At 42.5% G+C, this 21,507-nt stretch overlaps 1 protein-coding gene across 1 annotated transcript in view; it reads right to left on the reverse strand.

Moving 5' to 3' along the window:
- RBPMS2 (RNA binding protein, mRNA processing factor 2) overlaps positions 1 to 21,507 on the reverse strand; it is a 76,220-nt gene that overhangs the window by 38,325 nt on the left and 16,388 nt on the right. The window lies entirely within an intron of this gene.

The following is a 21,507-nucleotide window of genomic DNA, read 5'->3' on the forward strand; positions in this document are numbered from 1 at the left end:
TGACAAAAACCATCATACCAAGGAGGGTAGCAGCTGTAGTTTATTTTTCAGGTGTTTTTTTCTTATTTTTTTGTACTTTAATATGCATTGTACTTTAGAACAGCTGTCTGGGACCATAAGCTGTCCTGTTAAACAGGGAAGACTTAAATTAGCGGTAGGAGAAGGCTGCCCATCAGCTTGGGACTTAAGTCTTTTAGCAATCTCTGAAGCGATCATACAGAATGCCGCTGGGAAACTGGCCTCCTTAATGTAGCTGTAGCAGGGTCAGACTAGGAATGAAAAGCAGCCCTGGACATACATACCCATACCTGGGAACTCTCTGGGTTTGACCTGGAGATTGCCGGGTGAGCGCTGCTCCTCCGGTCAAGACCCGAATCCACATGCCGCTCCAGGGACTACAAACCACAGGGCGCTGCTGCAAAAATTTCACCAGGAATCTCAACAGCTTGTCTGTGCCATCCTATCCCCTGTCAAGGCTGAGTGGGGTTCGGAGCGCAGCGCAGAGAGACACCGGGTGCAAGGGAGTGAAGTAAAGGGCAATCCAACACACAAAGTCCAGTATATAGCCAAGGGTCAAAAGTCCGTGTAATCGAATAGAAGGTACGCAGTACAACAAGGGTAATCCAAAAACAAAGTTGAGAAATCCAGCCGAGGGTCAAAAGTCCGTATAGTTCAATCAGAAGGTTCGCAGTACAAGGGGTAATCCAAAAACAAAGTCCAGAAATCCAGCCGAGGGTCAAAAGTCCGTATAATCCAAATAGAGAATAAACAGCTACAGGGTATAGGAGTCCGGTAGGGAACTTGAACAACCAAGTACTGAAGGTACAGGGTTGCAGGTTTAAATAGCCCCCTAATTGATACTCCTCCTCAAACCCCTCCTCTGTCAATTAGTCCCTAACCCCTCCCCTCTGCGGTTAGACCGCAGGACACGCCTCTCCTGGCTGTCAGTGAGGTTTGGGACCGCAGGACACGCCCCCCCTGGCTGCCATCAGCGGTCTGGGACCGCAGGAACGCCCCCCCGCCATACTGCTGGTCCATGCGTCTGCCGCGTGCGGCTGCCGCCGCAACGGAGACCGGGAACGCGGCCCGCGGCACGGAGATGCCGTGCCGTGCGGCCGAGGACGTGGTTGCTTGGCGAGGACTCCGCCGGGTGAGGACCTCCGCCGCCGACGGGTTGGGACCCGACGGGAACGTGGCCGAGGACGCGGGCGCCCGGCGGTGTCGCCGCCGGGTGAGGACCCCCGCCGACTACCGGTAGGGTCCTGACATCCCCAAAACATGTCTGTGCCACTTTTGCCCACAAGGAGCTTGTCAGTGCCCCGATCAGCTTGTTGTTGCCATCTTTGTCCCCAAACAGCTTGTCTGTACCCCTAAGCAGCCTGCCCATACCACATCTGCCCTAAACAACCTTCCGGTGCCACGTCTGCTCCCCTAAAAAGCCAGCTTGTGCCATCTTTGCCCCCTCAATAGCCTGCCTGTGCCACCTCTGCCCCCTAAATAGCCGATCTCTGCCAACCCTGCCCATAAATAGCCTGCCTGTGCCACTTCTGCCCCCCTTAAAAGCTTGCCGGGGCCATTTCTGGCACCAAATACTCATACATTCACTTACTGACTCACTTTTTTAATACTAATAAAGTTTGCAGAGAAGATCTTTGTCCCATCAGAGTTTAGGTCTAAGCTTATTCTTAAACATGTTTGATACCAACTCTTAAAATTGCCAAATACCTATACTATGGAAACACCTCCTCTGTGGTTAGATGATAAGAAGTCAGGATCCTTTTACACTAGGTTTACCTAAAGTAGAGCTATAATACAGAAAATAGCTAATATCATTTTGGAAAAGAAAACAGCATAATACTTTTGAAAATGTATTTTTATCTAATGCTAGTGATAAAACGTACATTGTCAACATCTTATCATGCTATAATTAGGGTATATGATTTTCTTTTATGCCCAAAAAATGTATCTTTCATTAATACTGACATACATTAATTTATTAATTAATGATAAAACTAGTATTGTAAAATGTATTTTCAGCTTTCAGGTGGTTAACAATTTACAACTTGCCTCAAATCATTTTTAGAGTGGCATTAATATACTTAATTATATTTACAGCAGAATTCATGCTGTGTTCAGCATCCGGAAGTTCTATTTATTCCTATCAGGAAGACAGATATGAGGTTCCCACGCAACTCTGGGCTCCTGTAGAGGCTATTTGTTGATGCGGATGTTTTCTTTGGGATACAATTCTGTTTTTAGTATGATTCTCATGGGAAAGCTAATATAGTTCCTGCCTTTTGAAGAAACAGTCCCCTTTTTTTTAAATTTTATTATCTGATATTGATCTCTCCCCTGTTTTGCACAATAAACTGGATGTTGTCTACTTGGTGGTATTTCTGATAGCAGTTTCTTAAATAAAAACAAAAATAACCTTTATCACATCCTTCCATGCATGAAAAATGAAACTGTGAGCACGTATTACAGAGACAAAGTAAGTACATATTATAGAGGCGTGTATAATAACAAATTATATTTTTACATGCACGCCAAATTTTCAATATTTAAAACACTTACAGCCACAGTGAAGAGAGACCGAATAAAAAGTGTGTTAAAGGAACAGTAAGAAAGAAACTATAGGATGGTTTGTAATAAGTGTTTCTGGTGCAAAGGTTAAAAAATCCTCTTAAAAACACAGCAATTAAAGAAATGTTCCATTTCATTGGTTTTCATACTTTGTAACTGACACCCTTTTGTACCTTTGATTCACCTGCATTTGAAGGGTACAAACACGGAATCATTTTATTATTAAGCAACACCAATTTATTGATTTAAACTGAGTTATTGTTCAACTATAGATGAAATTGGGACAGCCCACAACCATGCCAACCACTCTAATAATAAAATAGCATCACAGATCAATTATACTCTTAATATATTGCTTATGAGGTAGCTCAACTCCACTCCTTGTCAGTAGCCATCTTCAGCTGCTTTAGTCTTGTCCTAGCGGGGTTTCTCATGTCCCTTTGTCCTCACTACCTCCCTGCTTGTCACTATTCTCTCATATCTCTTATCTTATCCTTAGTGTCCTTACACCTATCCTAACCAATCTATTTAACACTGGCATGTCCCCACCCCCCTCAAACAAGTTCTAATTTCTCACCACCAAAAATACCAATGATCTCCATACCACTAAAATAAAAAGTTAATTTCTCCTTACTCATTTTTTTGGCCTTCTTGCAGACGTTGATCATCTGCCCTCTCAGGCAAACCCTTTATTTTTATGGCCATATGTGAGGAACTGGGTCCATACAGACGACTGTAATGACCCAGAGCGCCCAAAGATGGAGTTCAGGAGTTATTGCACTGTAGCGGAGTGGGACAGGGCCTGGTGCAGGGTGACTGCACTCTCCAGGGTGTTGAGCACCTAGGGTTGTGCAGCCACATACCAGCGCCCTGACATAGCAGCGGATGTTGTCCAGTTCAAAACAAAGTAATACTCTGCAGGCACCCTGGAGCAGGTATGAGACATAGCTCTACAGACGAATGTGCGGGATGCTGGAGGCTGGGAGTACAGAAGTGAAGCAGAGTAACAGCAGAACACAGCAAGCAAAGGGGAAAGAGCAAGCAAGGGGGGGCAGGGAGACCGAGCAAGAGACATAGCCAGACATACATAGTACAGGACACAACAAAGGACAGGGAACACAAGGGATGGAGTGAGGAGCCGAGATCCTCAGACGCTTCTCCTTTAAGCAAGGATAGGATATCTTAACTGGGACATGAGGAGAGAGGAACCGAAATCCTCAGATGATTCAGGGGAAAAATAAGAGACAGACAAATATGAATACAGGAACTAGCCTAGGACTATGCGATAACAATTGGAGATTCCGTCACATCATATGGCCATAGTATGCTTAGCCCACCACTACGCCAAAGTACTCCAATATTCGGTGGGTCCTAACACTAAACCCTGCCTACTGAATTAGTAATAAACTGAAACTAAACATTGAATCTAAACACAAAACCAAGAAGGACATACCTATAGACTGCTGACTAAGACAAACATAACAAACAGGTGGGGCACACCTTATAAAAGGAAACAGAGCTGAAGGAAAGAGCAAAACTGGAATCAAGGAATCAGGAGCACAGAACAGCATATGGAAATCCAGGAATGGATTACAGCAATAGGGGGAACTCTAGCGAAGCAGCCCTGCAGCCTGAATGGGGCCTGACACCATGACATAGCTTCCTTCTGGCTCAAATCTTACCTTTCTACCTTTAGCATCTTCTTCTTTGGTACTTGTTTATCTCCCTTAAAGCTCTCTGTTTGTGTGCCTCAGGGATTAGTTCTGGGGCTTCTACTCTTCTCTCTCTACACGTCTGCTCTTTGAATCTCTTCTTTTGTAATCCAGCGCCTTCATGCTGACAACATGCTAACTTACCTTTCCTGAACTTTTGCCTTCTCTTCTAACATGCCTTATGAACCGTCTTTCTGAAATCGCATCCCACTACCTGAAGTTTATCATCTCCAAGACTAAACTTTTGGTTATCTTGCTGCCTCTTCCAATCATAGCTCCTGATACTGCCATCACTAAATCCCACTGTTTAGCCAAGTCCATTGTTTTGGTGTAACACTTGACTCTGCTCTCTCCTTCATAATCCATCACTCATCTAATTCTACTGCCTTTGTTTGTGAAATGTCTCTCAAATGTGACCTTTCTTTGGATAAGAGTCTACTTAAATGCTAATCAATTTTAGTGATAGGCACCAACATTGCTAATGGTGGACATTTACTGCAGTCTGTGGTGGACGATTTAATGATATTCTATGGACCTTCACCAACCTTGCCACAGACACTTTGCCTATCCCTGTTGTGATATCTTGTCTGGATAGCGTCTTTGGTCATCTTAGGACTTCCTTCTCTTTCAACCATTATCACTTTCTTCTACACCCACTAAAAACCCATCAATGCAGAGAAGCATACAATCTATCCTCTTAATGCTCTCAAGCTACATCGTCCACATCACCCTTGCGACAATGAAATCATACATCTTCCCCAAACTCTTAATAGATTGCAATCTGTAGCAGTATGTCTCCACACGTGGTAATGCCAGTCTAAGTTATGTATATTGTCAGTTGGAATGCTATTATTAATTCTCACTATTCCTCTATTGTAATAGTGCTATAGAATCTGCTGACTGGTCAGACTCTTCAAATCAGAGCTATGTAGAGGAATATCGCCCCTCAGGTAACACTTGTATGGCATAATTGTTTGTAATACTTAATATTACCTAGTTAAACTGCATCAGCAAATGATGCCTTGTTTAAACTATTGTGTAATTAGCATTCTGAGTCTAAAACTATATATAACAATGGCCTGATTAACATAAAACAAAATAACAAAGCATGTTCGTATCTTTGTCTCCCTTTCCAAATACAGAGGTCATGGGAACAAAAACTGTATTAAATATCACAACACAATCCACTGCGACTAATCCATCCCCTACCTCCTCCCCTTCTTTCCGGACGTTACTAAGAGAGGAAGCAGGAAACACGTTTAGGAAACATTGTTAGAAGAAATAGCAGCTGGGAATATACATAATACATTGAATACATTTCACAATAAATTGTGGTGTGGATTTTTTTGTTTGTTTGTTTGTGATTACATACATTTTGTTGTTTAGCATTCACACAGCAAAAAACCCGCTTAGTACACATTTCTAAACATAAGTTTGGCTTGGAGTATAAATCCCGTTTAGTGCTAAGTATCGATCCATACTGCTACAATGTTCTGTAGTTCCTGTGATTTTCAAAAGTGTACAAGGCCCCGTCCCAGGGATATTTGGCTTGATTCTACCCATGCTGTAACTAAAAGTTTATTAGCATTTTACAGACTTGTACTGGAATTCAAAAAAGATTCCATCAGCTCCAAACAACAAATCCCGCGATTTAAGTAAAGCACAATTCTTTACATATATCAGATAATAGATTCCAACTTTGCACTCTGAGCAAGTGAAAAATAACATATAATTAAAAATCCCAGATCACAAGAAAAAAGTAGAGAGAAAAAAAAACTGTATATCAGAGGCTCATGCTATAGCAGTGTATTGTGTGGTGACAAGCCATTCCAACTGCTGTTATGGTCAGTGACTCCTTACAGGGGGGCAGTGACAAGGGGCAGAGGGGGGAAGGCAGTGACAAGGGGCAGAGGTGGTAGATAGTGAGAAAGGTCAGAGGGGGAGGCAGTGACAAGGGGGAGAGGGGATATATAGTGAGAAAGGGGGAGAGGGGGGATATAGTGAGAAAGGGAGGAAGGCAGTGAGAAGGGGGAGAGGGGGTACATAGTGATAAGGGGGTACATAGTGAGAAGGGGCAGATAATAAGAAGGGGAGGGGTAGATGAGGGGAGGGGGTAGTGTGAATGCATACAAGAATGAATAAATGAATGTGTGGATGAATTGCTTGAATGATTTGTGAGACTGCATTAATGAATATGTGTAAATGAGTCATGTGAATGAGTAAGTAACTGTGTAAGTGTTTGTGTCTATCATGGATGTTTAAGTGATTTGAGGAAATGCAAAGATGGCACATGAAGGGTGGGCTCTTTGCTGGCAAAGATGTCTTAAACTGGGCTGTTAGGGGACAAAGTTGGCTCAGGCTGGGCTGTAATATGTGTGTAGTCTGGGTGCTGATCAGGTTCTATGTGGGGAATGTGGACACCAGGGCTGGCTTTGGGGTGTGCAACCTGTGATCAATGCTTGTAATTTAGGGGGTTATCTATACCTTTAATGCTGAGTTTATATGTGAATTCCAATTGATTTATACCTGCAAAGCTGGGTGGGTGTTATTCTGTTGCTCTGTATCTGGTACGCTCTGTTTCCATACATTATTATACATTATTATACATTATCCCTACAAATAGAGGGTTTGTATGTCTGATTCTGTTTATTTGATCTATACCTTCAACACTGGGTTAACATGTGATTTTCAATTGATCTACACCTGCAAAGCTTGTTTTTTGTGTTGATTCTGTTGATCTATACCTGATATGCTATGTTTCCATACATCATTTATGCATACCTGCAAATATAGGGTTTGTGTGTGATTTATACATGCAAGTGCTGTTTATATGTGTTTGATCTGTAGTTCACAGGGAGGAAGGAAAGGAGAGGTATGGCTTAGTGAATCAGGGACAAAGGGACTGGGAATGATTTCAGGGGAGAGGACCTCTCAAAGTCATGGTCAGGGTGCACTGACCATCACAGTCTTCCCCTAATCTGCAGTCAGTGTGGCAAGTTTTTTTTTTGGTGTGGTAGCGGAGGGAGTGATTGCATGCTAGGGAGCGTGAAGCAGGGCCCAAGGAAATGCTTTCTGGGGTCCATTTTTTTCAATATTTAAAAAAAAAATTGTTACAGCAGATTAGCTGTTTTTTCCTTGTATTTAATGTATATTATTGTACTTGTTTGCACTTGCACATAAACTATCTTTAATGAAAGCTAGTTTTTTTCCCCTTTTTGGGGGGGGGGGGGTGGGGGGCGCCAGAGTAGTAGTCCGCACAGGGCGCCAGAACACTTAAGGCCGGCTCTGGTTCTAAACACCACATTAAGGCCAAGTGATTTACTGAAAGTCTTTTAAAGTGAAGGTGGGAATATGCCCACTGTATATGAGTTATGATTATTGCCTTTTAATACATCAAGACAATGTCATCACGTTACATAAATTCCCAAGGAAGCATCAATGTTTTTCCACACATGAATCCTCATTCCAGTAATTGCTCTCTTTAGGCTAGGTTTCCACTTGGGTTTTTGTCCGGCGTTTTTTTCTTGATGAAAAACGCCAGGAAAACTGCCAATAAAACTGCCACTGCATTTACCTGCATTTTGGCGTTTTTTCTGCAGTTTTTTCTGGCGTTTTAGCCTTTCTGTGGAAATTGCTTTTTTTGACCTTAGGCAGTTTTTCCAGCCTTTACAAGTTAGAAGTTTCACCCAGCTAAAAGGGATTAGGATAAATGGCAAGTATCTGCCCCCTCCTGATGTCATTTACTTGGTAGACCCTTTTGTCTCTTTTCTGTGGTTTGTAAGGCATGCTTTATTTCGAATGTCTGCTCCTCTGGGAAGATTGGCCCCAAATGATGGTGCAAATTGTTTGCTGTTGCTTTTGGCATGCAGGATCCGGTCGCGTATGTTTGTTTGTAATGGCATGTTTGTTCCAAATGGTGTAAGATTCAATATGAACCAGTCCAGGACTTTGTTTTGTGTGAAACTGTTTGTTTTCAGCCTATTTCTCGTAGGACACACAGATACTGGGTCCATCCTCTGCATTGTAACTGTGGAAAAATCGCCATAAAAAACGCCAAGGCAATAAACCCACATGGCTTTTTCATGGCGTTTTTTCTCTCCCATAGACTTCTATTGGAGAAAAAAGCCAAGATTTCTTGCAAAAAACGCCAGAGTGTCAACATGCTGCGATTTTGAAAAACTGCCACAGAGCCCAAAAAAGCAGAAAAACGCCAAAGAGGACTGAAAAAACGCCAAACAGAAAAACGCCAAGTGGAAATGGCATTTTGCGATTTCCTATTGAAGAACAGCTAACATCTGGCTGCAGCCGTTTTTCACAAAAAAAACGCCAGGTGGCGCTATTGGCGTTTTTATAGGCGTTTTTAGCAAAAAAAAAACAAATGGAAATCTAGCCTTACAGACAACTGGTGGAGAGTTTTAGAAATGTTGTTGATTGTGAATGCAGCATCTGTTGTTCTCCAGCAATTTATTTTGGAGCTTTCTAAATTGTAAAACCTCAAATAAATAAGAACTCCTAAATACTGTAATAAGTGTGTCTAAGGCTAGGTTTCCACTTGGGTTTTTGTCCGGCGTTTTTTTCTTGATGAAAAACGCCAGGAAAACTGCCAAGAAAACTGCCACTGCATTTACCTGCGTTTTGGCGTTTTTTCTGCAGTTTTTTCTGGCGTTTTAGCCTTTCTGTGGAAATTGCTTTTTTTGACCTTAGGCAGTTTTTCCAGCCTTTACAAGTTAGAAGTTTCACCCAGCTAAAAGGGATTAGGATAAATGGCAAGTATCTGCCCTCTCCTGATGTCATTTACTTGGTAGACCCTTTTGTCTCTTTTCTGTGGTTTGTAAGGCATGCTTTATTCCGAATGTCTGCTCCTCTGGGAAGATTGGCCCCAAATGATGGTGCAAATTGTTTGCTGTTGCTTTTGGCACGCAGGATCCGGTCGCATATGTTTGTTTGTAATGGCATGTTTGTTCCAAATGGTGTAAAATTCAATATGAACCAGTCCAGGACTTTGTTTTGTGTGAAACTGTTTGTTTTCAGCCTATTTCTCGTAGGACACACAGATACTGGGTCCATCCTCTGCATTGTAACTGTGGAAAAACGCCATAAAAAACGCCAAGGCAATAAACCCACATGGCTTTTTCATGGCGTTTTTTCTCTCCCATAGACTTCTATTGGAGAAAAAAAGCCAAGATTTCTTGCAAAAAACGCCAGAGTGTCAACATGCTGCAATTTTGAAAAACTGCCACAGAGCCCAAAAAAGCAGAAAAACGCCAAAGAGGACTGAAAAAACGCCAAACAGAAAAACGCCAAGTGGATATGGCATTTTGCGATTTCCTATTGAAGAACAGCTAACATCTGGCTGCAGCCGTTTTTCACAAAAAAAACGCCAGGTGGCGCTATTGGCGTTTTTATAGGCGTTTTTAGCAAACAAAAACCAAATGGAAACCTTGCCTAAGACTTTTTCTAAGACCCTAATGCAAACCTTGTTTTTTGGTGAATAGATCATTTTGAATTTAAAATGCATATTATGTTTTTTTCTTTGTTGATTCACATAGACCTATTGGTTAACTTTATCATTTGTTTTTCAATACATTTTTCCAGAGACAATAAAAAAGATTGTAAACATAATGTTTATAAATACACTGCTGCAAAGTCTGTTGCACAATAATAATGCATGAATTAAGGTTACGCTGCCTCTTCAAACGTAATAGGGGTTTGGATCTGTGTAATACAGCGCCATCTAGTGGAAAGGTATGAGCATTACATCTACATTGGATCTAGCGTTAGTGGTGTGAGGGAGAGGAGGAAGATAGCATGTGTAAGTTTATGGAATTTCAGTGAGTGGGTGTTTAAGTAAGTTTGCAGGTTAGGATGTCTGTGTGTTTTACTTACAGGTTGGGTGCTAGAGAAGTACTGCACCCAGCTGCCACTAACCCTAGACTCATCCTTGTAAATGGCTATAGCCTTAATAGCCCAAGAGAAAATGTAATCTTTAGTTGATACCCTTTATTGAACCAACATAGAAAAATATTTACGTTAAACAAGCTTTTGGCACTGCAGATGTCTCTTCTTAAACTACTGAAATAAAGTTGTGGAAAAAGACATGGAGTCGACTATAGTCATAAAATATAGGATGTTAGATTGTAATACAAATAAGTAGGTATACTGTGGTTTTCCGGGTGTTGTGGGCGGGAGCAAGCGGTCAGACAGTGTACCTATGGGTCCCAGTAATCCTGCACACTCCCGCAAGGCTGCCTTCGCGTTGCTTGCGCACGGTGTCTCTTCTCATGTTCCGCCCAGGAACCCAGCGGAGTCACGTGAATTTACATCACGTCACATGACTCTGCTCCGTTCCTGTTTTCCATACGCTGTGTGCGAGCAAAGTGAAGGCAGCCTTGCGGGAGTGCGCAGGAAATCTGCAGTTCAGATAAGGGGATTGGGCGGGATTGGACACATATATTGCATGAGCGGGCGGGATTGGGCACATATGTTGCGGGAGTGGGCAGGAGTGGAACACACACGTTGTGGGAGCGGGCGGTAATGGTCAGAAATTCAGCGGGAGCGGGATTAAGAACAGTCCCGTGCAGGGCTCTACTATACATGCTAATATTCTACTCTAAGGTTGTGTGATAACACACATGAAAGCTGTGTCATCAAAATGCTTGGCTATCAGAAATAACATTCTTCCCAGTGCCGCCTTAATGCATGGACACACTGGGCAGTTGCCCAGGGGCCTCGCATTCTAGGGCCCCCTGGTGAACAGCTTCAACACATCATCAGCTTCAACACATCATCGCAACCAGATCAACTCATCCCCATCCAAGCAGTCCTCTCCTATTGTCTCACACCTATTGTCTCACTCCCCTCAACCACCGACTAGATTGTAAGCTCGCAAGAGCAGGGCCCTCTTCTACTTTGCACCAGTTTGTTATTGTATCTGTTTATAAATTGTTCAAATGAATGTAATAGCGCTGTGGAATCGGCCGGTGCTTTATAAATAAATGTCATGTAATGTAATGTAATGTAATGAATCACATTGCTGCCAGAAAAGTAAGAGATAAGGAGAAAGGGCGGCAGGAGAAGAGGAGAAAGGGGTGCTGTAAGGGCAAGTGTGACCCTGTATGTTTTTGTGTAAGGGTAGTGTGTGTATATGGGTAGTGCATATGTGTGTGGGTAAGGGCAGTGTATGTGCATATGTTTGAATTGGCAGGCGTTTGTGAGGGCAGTGCATGTGCGAATGTGTGGGCGTGTCACATGGGGCTGCTGCTGGGAATACATATCATGGATAATGTGCTGAGCGGGGTTATCCACATCCTGCAGCATGGCCACTGCTCTCAGGATAGGGGCTGGCATCAGCCAGAGAGGCATGAGGGGACCAGATTAAGCCTGACCCAGCATCAGCCATAGACCAGACATCATTCTTCATGCAGAAAACAGATACAAAGTTGCTTGCCTTCATCTTTTTCTGCATATCAGTAACTTGATGTAACATCTTTAGAATACTTCAAAGAGAACCTCTTGACCTTACAGAAGCCGGTTATTCTAGAAGGCATCGTTGACCTTTGGCCTTGTATGAAGAAATGGAAGTAGAACATAGTATAATTTAATTTCCTAAAATAAAATTCCATTTCAGTTTGTATAACTCAAGAAAGAGCTTCAAGATTTCCAACTGAGGACAACCTAAGCAGAAGGACATAGTGACTAATCTTTAGTGCAACTAATAAAATATACCATTTTAGGGAATATATATGTTGTTTTACGGATCTACTTTGGTTTTCTTTTTTGTCCATACTTTGGTGTTGCTTGATTATATCTTTTACTAGATAATAAAGCCAGCAGTACCACAGACACGGTGGATGGGATGATAATTCTTACATATGTTAAAATGGAGAAATCTATATTGAAATTCCCATGATCCACGTTTTATTCAAAAGAATATACTGGTGAGAAATATAATATAGCATCATGGGGTAATTTTGGGTGGCTGATACACTGATTTATCTGAACTGTTTTTAGAAGACCTTTCAAACTTGCTGTGTAGTTCTGCTGTACACCTATAAATAAAGAAAATGCTAGGGTTGAGATCAGGTGATTAACTCCAATCAACTTTGCTGAATTATGCTGAATCTGAGCAGATAATATATCCCTATACACTTCAGAATTCATCCGGCTTCTTCTATCATATCATCAATAAGCACTAGTGACCCAGTGCCATTGCAAGCCATGCATGCCCATGCCATCACACTGTCCACCGCGTTTTGTGATGTGATGTGGTATAGTTCAGATGAGCCATTCCAAGCCTTCTCCATACCTTTTTCTTCCCATCATTCTGGTACAGGTTCATCTTAATTTCATCTGTCCAAAGAATGCTGTTCTAGAACTGGGCTGGGTTTTTTAGATAAGGCTTATGGATGGTTCACACCTTGTGGTGAACCCTCTGTATTTGCTTTTCGATAATGATATGCCTACCTCCTGGAGAGTGTTTTTCACTGTTGTAGGTTCAGAGCAACAGCTTCCAAATCCAAATGCCACATCCCGAATCAACTCCAGACCTTTTATCTGCTTAATTGATGAAGAAATAAGGAAGGAATAGCTCACACCTGTCCATGAAAAAGTGTTTGAGTCAATTGTCCAATTGCTTTTGGTCCCTTGAAAAAAAGAGGGGGATACATATTAAAGAGCTGTAATTCCTAAACATTTCCCCCAATTTGGACATGGATATCTTCAAATTAAAGGAGATAGACTGCACTTTAAGCCCATATTCATTATTTTACTGTAACTTTAATTTATTTTGTAAACAGACGAAATAACAAAACTTTTGTCAGTGTCCAAATCTTTCTGGACCTAACTGTATGTGTGTGTATGTATAGGCGTTTGTAAGGGCAGTGTATACGAACAGTGTATATGTGTGTGTATGCACAGGCGTTTGTAAGGGCAATGTATGTATGTATATATATATATATATATATATATATATATATATGGGTGTATTACATATTTTTGGGGAGGTGGGTGTAGGGGTCCCAGTGCATTGCTTTGCCCAGGACCTACAATGCTGTTTAGATGGCCTTGATTCTTCCTGTATATCAGACTATAGTCGATGGATTATAGGCCCCATAATGCTAATCGTTTTAGCAGTTAGGGGTAAGATCAAGGTTTTGCTTGATGGCTGATCCAAGATCTCTGTGAGATGCAGTGATACCCAACACAAATACTATGGCCTCTGGTGTTCTACACTAATGAGGCCTAATGTCTCAGCAGATAAGCTCATCATAAGTATCAATGCTTCCTTCTTACGATATCACTTATTACGTTTCTGTTGAACCCAGTCTGCTGAATATATAACTTTTAAGTTTTAATTTTTCAACATTACTTAATGTGCCTACAAACTCATGCTGTAGTGTATAAACGCCTGCTTCACCACCAATATAGGGTTGGAGCAAGTAGGATGATGTTCAGATTTACAAATTTACAGCAGCATTAGACGGGCCAGCAATGTCTCTTGTGCAGAAAATCATTGGTTGAATAGTTCATATACCGTATTTGCTCGATTATAAGACGACCCTGATTATAAGACGACCCCCCAAAATCTGAATATTAACTTAGGAAAAAAAGAAAAAGCCTGAATATAAGACGACCCCAAAGGAAAAAAGTTTTACCAGTAAATGTTAATTCATGTAAACTATTTTTTTTAATAAAAGCTATGATTGAGAAAAATATTTTTTTTGTTTTTATTTCCTTGTATTTTCCAACCTGCCCCCCAGTTACGCACATCTGCCCCCAGGCTTGCCACACCAATATGGCACTGTGGCCCATGATATGCCTTTTAACCCTCTATATGCCACTGTGCCCCATGGTATGCCTTTTGACCCCCTATGTGCCACTCTGCCTCCAGAGATGCCTTATACCCCTATATCCCATTCTGGCATTTAAGGGGTTAAAATGCATATTATGGGGCAGAGTGGCATATAGGGAGGTATAAGCCATTCCAGGAGGCAGAGTGGCATTAAGGGAGTTAAAAGGCATTGTATAGAGCACTCTGCCTCCAGAAATGCCTTATACCCCTATATGCCACTCTGGCATTTAGGGGGTTAAAAGGCATATTATGGGGCAGAGTGGCATATAGGGAGGTATAAGGCATTTCAGTAGGCAGAGTGCTCTATTAAATGCCTCCTTAACGCCACTCCAGAAATGCCCTATGCCCCCATTTAAAACACACACACACCCTATACCCCCATTTAACTAACACACACACACACACACACACTCTCTCTCAAAGCAAAACTACACAATTAAGTAGTACTAGGAGAGATTTTTCTAATTCAGAATTTCCATAAATATACATGAATCATCATCAACACAAAGCCTTAGTGTGTTGGAGAGTGATAGTAGACAACATATGGTAGACAACATATACCATGACTTATAGTGTTATTAAGGGTGCCATATTGGAGGTAGCTGTCAGTAAATGCCGACTTAAATGCTACATTTAAATTATATATAATTTTGGACTTTATATATATGTGTGTGTGTGTGTGTATAGCAATTAATGCAGTCCTTCTTACAATACACATATTCATGTGGTATGACAAAACTAGTATGTGTATATACACTCACTGGCCACTATTAAGTACACCTTGCTAGTACCAAGTTGGACCCCTTTTTGTCTTCAAAACTGCCTTCATTCTTTGTGGTATACTTTCTACAAGGTGCTGGAAACATTCCTCAGAGATTTTGGTCCATATGGACATGATGGCATCACGCAGTTGCTGCAGATTTGTTAGTTGCACATCCATGATGCAAATCTCCCGTTCCACCACATCCCAAAGGTGCTCTACTGGATTGAGATCTGGTGACTGTGAAGGCCATTGGAGTACAGTGAGCTCATTGTCATGTGATATTCAGGCTGAGATGATGTGAGCTTTGTGACATTGTGCATTATTCTGCTGGAAGTAGCCATCACATGACAGGTACAAAGTGGTCATAAAGGGATGGACATAGTCAGCAACAATAGTCAGGTAGGCTGCCGTGTTAAAATGATGCTTAATTGGTACAAAAGGGCCCAAAGTGTGCCAAGAAACTGTCCCACCACACCATTACACCACCAGGCTGTGAGTGTATATATAGTGTGGTAAAGTGTATGGGAAAGTGGTTGATGGGATATATATCTCACCTGGTTTCCTCAGCCAGGCACGGTAGCAAACCCAGGAGCCCTCAGGTGAGGCTTCCTAAGCTCATTACTGGGGAGGAAGCCTTAAAAGAGAGGGCTGTTGGGTTTGCAGGGGAGAGGAGGGACTGAGGCAGGGGAGCAGCTACGGCCAGCGCTGCAGCCCACCAAGTATGAAGCTTTACCCAGGGACAACCTGTTACTTTGCTTTGTGCCAGACCTTAGGCTTGTAGAGAGGTATCCGAATGTTTAGTTAGAGCCGGAGCCGGAGCTTAGAGTTTGTTTTGTTTTCAAGGTGCTCTGTGCCTACATCTTCTAAATAAACACGCTTGACTTTTGAAACCTGTGTGAATAGTCATTGCCGCCCCATGTGTGAGCTGTTCCCTACAATAGATATATATGTGTGTGTATGTGTGTATAATGTGTGTAAGCTGCCCAACTTTCTATTTACATTATGTTTTAATTAAATGTACATCTTTACAGCTTTAAGAGTTTCAAATGGTTCGAGACAGGTTTGGAATGGCTATTGGCGACACACGTGAGCTGGTGCCTGACCAACCTTCCAACCAACTTTTCCCACGTCATGCTTATCTACGCAAAAAACAGTGGCATGCTGCAAAAGTCTAGCATGTGGCTGCACACAAGTGATTTATTGGCCTTTGGCATTAAACAGGACAGTTTTTACTGCTCTATCCTACAGAAGAATTTCAGTGATGTGTTCCTAATGGAATATACTTCCACTTAGGGGCGCTCGTAATGATTAGGAAAAAAAGGAACAAATATAGTGTAGCCAATAATAACACTTGTGATTTCTCAAACAGTGGTAAGTATTGCACTCTGTGATATTCAGGCTTTTCTCAATGTCTTTACATCTAGAATAATAGATTAAGAAAAGAGAAAAAACGATTGCGCAGTATCTTGCCCAAATATGTAGGGATAACAATAAATTGCACATTCAAACATGTGCTATATGGCCATACATCTGTGTTCTTCCACAATCCTGATTGCTTCTGATTGAAGTAATGATCTTCAGGTATTCTTAGGTTCTTAAAACGCTGCCGTGCTGTATTTCCAAGGATAATTCCAGAGTGATACACCTTTAAAAAATGTGTGTATTGTACGGACCAATTGGGGGAAATCACAGTGATATCCAAAAAGGGCTGAGTGCTTTAGAGGTGCAATTGGTGCAAAAATCCCTTATTGGGATACCAGATTCGCACCAAGCTATGCGAACGTCTTTGTGGCAGAGCGAGAGAATGAGTAAATTTGGAATAACAATCCTTTTCCGTGCGGATCTGGTACTATGGAAGTGTTACATTGATGATGTTGTGATCATATGGCAAGGGTCCTCTGAGAACTTAAAATCCTTTATGGATTATATAAACATGAATCAGTACAATCTTAAATTCACTTCTTATATACAGAAAGAAAGTATTGAATTCCTAGATATTTAACTACCGGTATTTATAGATCATAATGTGATACACACAAGGAATTATACAAAACCAACAGATGTGAATGGTTACATCGAATACATAGGTGTCACCACCCCACCTAGCTGGATAACATACCTAAAAGTCAATGAATGAGAGTGAAAAGAAACTGTACAAACAATTAAGGTTTTAAAGCGCAATCAGGCGAACTTAAAAATAAGTTTTCAGAGAAACAATACCCAACAGAAAAAATAGAAGGGAGTTTCATACAAGTGGAAAAAATGGATAGGGTGCATTTATTAGAGGGAAATAAAAGAAAGACAGGACACAAAGAATTACCCATTGACTTTATTTATCTATTATATATTTATATATATACATATAGAGACTATTTTTTGGACTACTCATTTTTTTGGCTTTACATATCCCCTAATTATATATTTTAATGGGCTGCTTTGCCCTAATAAATTTACTAACGTGATCTATTATTCAGTTCCTTCTCCATTATACTCCATATTTCCCATAAGGGATTTTTTGCACCAATTGCACCTCTAAAGCACTCAGCACTTTTTGGATATCACTCTGGAATTATCCTTGGAATTACAGCACGGCAGTGTTTTAAGCACCTAAGAATACCTGAAGATCATTACTTCAATCAGGACCAATCAGGATTGTGGAAGAACACAGATGTATGGTCATATAGCACATGATTGAATGTGCTCAACATCCTAAGTACAATTTATTGTTATCCCTACATATTTGTGGAGGATATTGCGCAATCGTTTTTTTCTCCTTTTCTTCGTCTATTATTGTAGATGTAAAGAAATTGAGAAAAGCCTGAATATCACAGAAATATCGTGAGTGCAATACTTACCACTGTTTGAGAAATCACAAGTGTTGTTATTAGCTATACTATATTTTTTTCCTTTTTTTGTAATCATTAAGAGCGCCCCTAAGTTGAAGTGTGTTTGTTGATATCAGCATCTGGAGAATGCTGTTCTAGGGCAGCTGCTGTAAGATAGGGGAAGTATTGTTGTTTTATATTTTTTTTATATATATTTGTTGGTAACGGATTATTCACTGAGAGTCACTTTTACACTGATTTGAGCACTTTATGGTTTGATCTGGTACCCTTGTCACTCAATCCTAATGTAATACAGAAAAACAGAATATTGCATAATGATTTATGTTCTGTAGAGGGCAGTAATGTATACTACAAAATAATCAAATATACTAAAATATAAAGACAGCGTTTTTTGTATATTTGATTCCTTTTTGTGTGATATCACTGCAGCCCATAGACTAGCAGCTTAATTACATTTTTTATTGAATCTTAAGAAACCTCTTTGTTTATGTTTCTTGAACCATTTGGGGTTTGAATTCAATTTTCTTTATCTTGGTGGTGTATGTACTTTAGTGAGTGTGTGTGTTAGCATGAATGCGTGTGTATTAGAGCATGTGTTAGTGTGAAATTGAGTATGTATAAGAGTGTGTACATTTTGTGTACATGTGAGAGGCGTGTGTATGTAAATGTGTGCTAGTGTATATAGTGGTTACTGGGGGCCTTTACCTGCCCCCCTGGGTCAGACGTTGCCAATCCACCCCTGGGGGCCCCCAAACCAATGCTACCAATCCTCTCCCCGCCTCAGTGTTTTATTTCTTGCGGCCACAGAAAGTAAGAATTCTTACCTGGGGATTCCTTTTCCTTGTCCATTTCCAAGGTGGCACATGAGAAGAAGGCTCCGCCTACCAGGTAGGGCAGGAAGCACTATTAAAACAGGAGACCTCCCCCTTCCTCCCCAGTGTGGTTAAAAAGAAAGACTCAGACAAATAATAGCCAAACAAAAGTAAATTTAATGGGTGGGAGAAAAAGTGTGCCACCTTGGAAATGGACAAGGAAAAGGAATTCCCAGGTAAGAATTCTTACTTTCCTTGCCATTCCAGGTGGCACATGAGAAGAATTAGCAAGATAGGGAGGGAAGGATTCCAGTCTGCAGGACATGACGACCAAATTGAGACTCGTCTGAGAGATGAAGATTCAGCCTGTAGTGCCTTACGAACGTATGAATCGACCTCCAGGTCGCTGCCTTGCAAATGAGAGACGGAGTCACCCCGGAGAGTTCAGCCCAGGAAGTCGAGACGGATCTGGTCGAGTGTGCCTTCAGGCCGGAGGGAGGTACTCTTCCCGCGGAGATGTAACATAAAGTGATAGCGTCCTTAAGCCAGCGGCTCACGGAAGCCCTGGATACTGATCTGCCCTTGCGGGTCCCCGCAAAGGACAGAAAGTTGGATTTCTTCCAGGCAGACGTACGCGAGAGATAAGACAGGATACACCTCCGCAGGTCTAGCGAGTGGAGTTCCAGCTCTTTGGGATTCTTGGGATCCGGACATAAAGTAGGTAGGACGATCTCTGGTTCCGAATAGAAAGGTGAGACTACTTTAGGGAGAAACTCTGGTGGCAAACTAAGGATAATGCAGTCCGACAGAATCCTGAGAAAAGGTTCCACTCTGGAGAGAGCCTGGAGCTCGCTTACCCTCCTAGCGGAGGTGAGGGCTACTAGGAGGACAACCTTGTAGGTGAGCAGCTTCAGAGAGGTATCCTCTAGAGGCTCAAAAGGAGACGTGGTGAGTTGGTGCAACACGAGGTTAAGGTCCCAAAGGTGGAACCGACGGACGGAGCCTAGGGCGAAGTCTGCACATCCCCTTAGAAAATCTGGAGATCCAGGGATGGGAAGCCAGATTGGAGTCCAAGAAGTTGCTCAGCGCCGAAATCTGGACCTTGATAGTAGCAGGTTGTAATCCTTTATCAAAGCCGTCTTGAAAAAAGCGCAGCACCTCATGGATGGATGGAGAGGATACTTCGTGCACATTGCACCAGGTGATGAACGTTTCCCAAACCTTCTGGTATTTAGCAGCCGTAGTATTTTTGTGGCTGGAGAGAATAGTGTTCACCACTGATGAAGCTAATCCCTTAGAGGTCAGGATCTCCCTTTCAGAAGCCATGCTGAGAGGTTGAACCGGGAGGGATCTGGGTGGAGAACAGGACCTGGAACGAGAATATCCTTCACCTGAGGAAGAAGCATGGGCTTGTCTATGGTCAAGTTGGTAAGGTCCGAGAACCAGATTCTTCGAGGCCAGAAAGGAACAACCAGGATGACTTTTTGAGGGTTTTCCCGAATTTTCCGGAGCACTCTGGAGATAAGGGGAAGCGGAGGAAAAACGTATGCGAGATCGAAATCCCAGGTCTGCGAGAGTGCTTCCAGGGCTCGGGGACGGCCAACTGGTGAAAGAGAGAAAAACTCCTTTAACCGTTTGTTCAGATGCGTGGCCATCAGGTCTATCTGAGGAGTACCCCATTTCCTTGTGATGAAGGCGAAGACCCTTTTGTTTAAGGACCATTCTCCCGGAAGTACTGAGTTCCTGCTGAGGTAATCCGCCTCCTGATTCAGTGAACCCTTGATGTGAACCGCGGAGAGAGTGCAGTGACTGAACTCCGCCCATCGGCAGATCTGAGCAGTCAGGGTCTGCAGGCGTCTGCTTCTGGTGCCACCTTGCTTGGAAAGGTAGGCCACAACGGTGACGTTGTTCGAAAGGATCCTGATGGACTTGTGCCGCAGGATTGGAGACCAGAACCTTAGAGCCCTCCAGACCGCTAGCAGTTCTAGGAGATTGACGTGCAGGCCCGATTCTTGAGGAGACCAGGTTCCCTGGGTAATATTGCTTCCCATGACAGCACCCCAGCCTGTCAAACTGGCGTCGGTGGAGATTACCACCCAATATCCTGTCTGCCAAGAGAGTCCCTGTGAAAGATTCTTGGCTGACAGCCACCAACGGAGCGACTCCTGAACGAAGGGAGAAAGCCGGACCTTCTTGTATAGGGACGTCCTGGAGCGATCCCAGTGATCCAGTAAGAACTGTTGAAGAGGTCTTGCGTGAGCCAGTGCCCAGGGAACCGCTGAGATAGGGGAGGTCATTAGACCGAGCAATGACATGATGGATCTGAGGGACACTGACTTGTTCTGTAGGACCATGTGCGTGAATTCCCTTAATCTTAGGATCTTGTCCCGCGGGAGAAACGTCTTCTGTACTTGTGAATCGATGATCATTCCGACGTCCGACGTCTGTTTAGAAGTAACTGTGACTTTAGTATGTTTACTAGCCATCCTAGGTTGTGGAGGGTCCTGAGGGAAAACTCTAGATGGGATTGGAGCAATGATGCTGAGGCCGCTATCAGGAGCCAATCGCCCAGATATGGGACCACTTTTATGCCTTTTAGCCTCAGGAAGGCCACGACCACTGACATGAGCTTCGTGAAGATCCGTGGTGCTGAAGCAATTCCAAAAGGAAGAGCCCGAAATTGAAGATGCCGAACACCTTGAGGCAATGGAACGGCCAGACGGAGGAATCTTTGGTGGTCTTCCCTGATGAGGACATGTAGATAGGCATCCCGCAGGTCTATAGTGACCATGAAGTCCCCCGATGAAATAATCTCTGTGGCGGACTTCAGGGATTCCATCCGGAACCTGTTGTATCTTATACAGGCGTTTACCAACTGTAGGTTGATTATTAGCCTGAATTTCCCGGATGGTTTTGGCACGACAAAGACGTGGGAATAGGT

This window comes from Spea bombifrons, chromosome 4, assembly GCF_027358695.1.
Source record: "Spea bombifrons isolate aSpeBom1 chromosome 4, aSpeBom1.2.pri, whole genome shotgun sequence".
Lineage (NCBI taxonomy): Eukaryota > Metazoa > Chordata > Amphibia > Anura > Pelobatidae > Spea > Spea bombifrons.